Here is a 5,030-nt window from a genome sequence, read left to right as displayed (position 1 = left end):
GCAGGTCTCGAACCCGCGGGCTCAGGCAATCCACTCACCTCAGCCTCCCAAAGGCGCGGGATGACAGGCTGAGCCACCGAGCCCAGCTTAAAATGCCTTTTTCACCCATGCATTTCCTTTCACCATTTTTTAGTGATTTGGGATTGCAGAATTCTTTAGCAGTTTCCACTGAGTCAGTGGAAATGGAAATGGCAATATTAAGTCATTTGTGTGAATAAATTTTCTGCATCAAAACCTGCTTGGACAAGGTGCTGGGATTCCCTCAGGAGCTTGCTATATCCCAAATGCACTAAGCTTCACCATCTAATCCTGGGTGTTCCCCTGTTCTCCTGGAGCTGGCATTATCCAGAAAAGCATCATTGCTATTTGTATTTTCTTCTTGAACATTAGCATTGACAAGAGTAGACGCTAATGCAATTATGTTGGTCCCTGAGTGCCAATGGTAAACTTCTCCAAAGCCATTTAAATTAATCTAGAAGGCAAAATGTTAACAAGTCAACATTCTGAATAAACGGGGGAAATTTGTATACTAAGCACCACTCCATCTTCAAAACTGGGCCTAATAACTGGAATAGCAATATGAAATGTGGCTTGGTTTGAAGGTAATATTGGATGACATGCTTGGTCTGACCAAGTCAGCAATTAAATATCAAAATAAAACGTCGTTAAAATTGTTTTCTTGACTTCATTTTGGTGGAACACAATTCTACAGAGCGTATTTAAAATTAGGAAGCTTGTGTGTATTTAGCCTAATTAAATATTTAATCAAATGTCATCTACCTATTATTTCCACTCTACAATTTTTGTAACACCTGGAAGAGTTAGCTAATTTTTAACATTTCTGTTGACTTACTCAGAATTGAACATTATTGTTTTATGCCTCTATCAGTCTTCTGGTTGCCACAAAATGTCTCCCTCTCTCATCACCTTCAGCTTTGCAGGGAAAACCAACTGGAATTAGTAACTCAACAGTATTTAAAAGCTCAGCTGACCTGTATGAAAAGCTTAGGACATATCCGAGTTGAAAAATAAAATTGCTATGCTGTGTTGTGATTTTCACATATTTCCATTTCACTCCCTGAAACAATTTTTCATTCTTAATCAAAAGAAAAATGTGAAAAGATACATTATATAAGATGGTAGAATAGGGACAGGACACAAGGAAGAGGCCATTTAATTAAAAAGTGTAAGATAAATAGACTGTAAAATTCATCTAGTCTTATATAAAAATAGTCTGCTTGGCAGGACTGAGTGATGATTTAGGTTAACACATGAATTTCCAGGAGAGAGAAAACAGCTTTGAATCTTATTATCAGCTTTTTTCCACTTTTATTACTTTTAGTTTCAAGATTACAGGCTATGTAAATTTTTTTTGAAAAGGAAGAAGGAAAGAAAGATGAGGATAAGAAAGAAGTCAGTCATATAGGTGAATCATGGCAGATTGCAATCAAAGAATATTATTCTAGTTGGTTGGTATAATAGTAAATGGATAAGACCATATCATTCAATAATTTATCAAATTGTTTCAATAGTGATTAGGACCCAAAAAATGTCTGGACTGTGGCTTCAGAATATTTGAGCCAGATTTATGATAACAGAGAACGTGGAGATAAATTTTGTTATGTTTGCTAGGGGACATTGTGAGGCTATCTTTGCCTTGTTTGTTCCTTTGAGTTGTTTGTGGTTGGTCCACTTTAATTATCTGTGTTTCTATGAAAGATGAAATATTACATTGTTAATTATGGAGTTTTCAGCTTCATAATGAATTTTATCTAATTACTTTTGACTGTACATGTTTCCTGTGCCCTTCAAATTCTACATTTTCTGGTGGAATTTGGGTACATTGAAAATGCTAGATTATAGGATATAACTGAACTCTGCATCCACTGTGAAAAGTGGACTTTGTTTTCCCTTAAAATAGCTGGGATTGAAAACACAAAGTTTGGTGTCAAGTCTTTGAATCTTGGGATTTATATACTGAGAAGCATCTCATGTATTTTCCAGTAAACAAGAGCATTTCAAAAGCAAGGTGCTGTCCTTCCCTATTACCAGCAGGGCCTGGTTCACCTGTGATCACAGTTTGATTAAGTAATAATAATTTTTAAAAGCGCCTGGGGACAGGACAGTCCCATCAGCCTTGGTTTAGAGATTTTAATTTTGGGGGGAGGGGGGACAGGGCAGGAGTGGTAGCATTCAAGCTACCACTGCTTGCCTCTCAGAGCAGCAAAATTAAGTCAATTTGAACTTCCTCTAATGCTATTTGCCTATAGTAGAGTTTTCTTAACTAAATTGCATTTGATATTTTCATGGCCCAGGTAAAACCACTCAACAGTTAAATTATTTCATCCAAATTCTCAGAAATTAAGAGAGTAACTTTCACTGTAAATGCTCCAACAACAGACAGAGAACATTCACAGGGTCAGCAGAAAAATGGAGAATTCCCAGCTTAAATATCTGTAGTGATTTCAGACATATGTAGTCTCAGTTCAGGTTATGGAGGAATTAATCAATGATCTACTTGCAAGTCAAAGCAGCAATCAACAGATACTGTAAGGGCAAGGGACACCCAAGTGGCATATATCGCTAAGAATTAGAGCAATCCTTCTCATACCTTTAAACTAAAACCCACTTCATTTCCACGTCTCTTAATTCTTAGGGTAACCTCTCTGCAATGCCAATGGCATGTCTACAGGCATGATGGAGCCACATCCTACTCATCAATTACATTCAGATTATTATTTTGGTGGGTAACTTACCTACTCAGTGTATCTATTTCTCACTTATTTCTTAACACAATCCAAATTTTATCAAAGGTGTCAACTCAGCTAAAAACCTAATTTCTCCAACTTTCCTTGGAGCTAAGTTTTCCCATGTGAAAATTATGACAAATAAGTTTTTAAAAAAGTTTTTGGTTGATGCTTCCATGAAATCACCTAAAATGGGCCAAATTTTCCTGGATTGCCCCTTAGACTTTTTTTTCCCCCAGTTTCTTTTGTTTCTGGGTCATAGACAGATTGATGAAGCACAGTAAGAACCGTGTTTTGATCATGAGGTTACAAAGCATAGGATGGTTACAAGCATGAGATGGGATGACTGAGTACAGTGGTAGATGGAGTTGGGATCCTGGTGATGTCACAGAGCCTCCTGGCAGCACTACACTACCTGACTCACTCTAGATCGATTTCTTATCACGTGATAAGTAAAACCCCTTCCTCTGCTTTATATAATCCCCTGGTATTTTACTTTTTCTTTAATATACCTGAATTAAATGCCTACCTGATTTACATGTGTTATAGTAAAGATACAAGCAATTGACATGACAAATAGTAGACTTTAAGCTTCTTTAAAGTTTTAAATATTTCGTTAAAGTTCCTTATTTTCTTTTGAAAATGTAAATATTTTATATTTTATACAATATTATATCTATTAATAAGACATTTTAGGTAAAATTGATAATCCAGGAAGTGTTTTGTCCACTGGCTGCTAATAGAACACCATGTCACTGATGGACATTGCAAAATGCAAAGTGCAATATTGGAATAAAGTCCAAGAACTATGCCATAAACATTCATCCCTTAATGCCAGAAGTAGGTTTAAACTTTAGATTTCTCTTCTGTAAAATGGAAATAAAATACTCAAAACACATCATTGTTGTAAGGAGTAAATATGATGAAGCTAAATCACCTAACACCATGTCTAGAGTACAGTAGGCACTCAAAATATGTGTATAAAAATATGCTATGCATTTCACATGCAAGTTTGTATGCCATTACATTTTACGTGAAACATTGCAAATATAGTCTGTATCTTGGAATGTTAGCATCACATTCTACATGTGTATACATTGTATATTGTATGTATATGATGCATATTAAAATAGTCCCATTGATATTTACTACAGCAATATGCTACTTTGTGCTAGGTGCTGTTCTATATTTAAGTGAATATAGTGATGAGCAAGATGAATCCAACTTCTGTCTTGAGACAGTTACAGTCCATTATGCTACAGAGATGATCTCCCTGAAATGTCATATCTTAAATGGTTTGAGTTCAAATGAAAATGGACTCAAGTGCAGATAAATTGGAAAGGACAATTTTATACTTCTTTACAAAGCATCAGTCCCACAAATGCCAGGATCTATCTTTTATTCTTCATCATGTCTGCAGCAATACAGGTAATAGCACAGACAATAATCTGAAAATAAATGGGAGTGTCTAAAGTAGGTCTACAGCTTATCTTTAAGACATCATCATAAAATGGTTGTCCTAACAAGTGAACCTCCTGGACATGAAATTATTTATAGTCCAGAAACTCAAGGCTTAAGGTACTCGTCATCTGAACAGTGTGGCCATAGCTTTCAGCAAAATTGTCAAGTTTTTCTTAAAAATAAAAATAAGATCTTACCAAAAAAAGAGGAACATAGTATTTATCATTAATATAGTCATTAAATATTTTCTAAGCCAGACTCGGTGGCTCAGCCTGTAATCCCGCACCTTGGGAGGCTGAGGTGAGTGGATTGCCTGAGCCCACAGGTTCAAGACCCGCTTGGGCAACTTGGCGGGACCTCATCTCTACAATAAATCAAAAATTAGCCGGGCGTGGTAGTGCGCGCCTGTAGCTCCAGCTACTTGAAAGGCTGAGGCAGAAGAATCACCGGAGCCCAGCAGGTCGAGGCTGCGGTGGCTGGAAGTGGCCACTGCACTCCAGTCTGGGCGACAGAGTGAGACTCCAACTCAAAAAAAATATATATATATATATATATTTTGTTTGTTTGTTTGTTTTTTCCCCCAGCTCCCTGTACTCTAAGCATGCATAGGGTTGAATTTTCTGGTACTCTTGTGTTTGATGGCACTACGTAGTTAGTTTTGGCCAATGAGTTATGTGTGGAAATGATGTAGGTCACACCTCCAGGCTGCAGTATTTGGCCGGTGATGTGAGACACTAAAGAGCTCTTTTTTCCCTTTAGAACCATGGTCCTAGCCGGGCTCGGCGGCTCAGCCTGTAATCCCGCGCCTTTGGGAGGCTGAGG

The sequence above is a fragment of the Carlito syrichta genome, unplaced genomic scaffold (assembly GCF_000164805.1).
Source record: "Carlito syrichta isolate Samal-C Ts95f unplaced genomic scaffold, Tarsius_syrichta-2.0.1 Scaffold98188, whole genome shotgun sequence".
NCBI lineage: Eukaryota > Metazoa > Chordata > Mammalia > Primates > Tarsiidae > Carlito > Carlito syrichta.
This window is presented reverse-complemented; position numbering follows the sequence as displayed.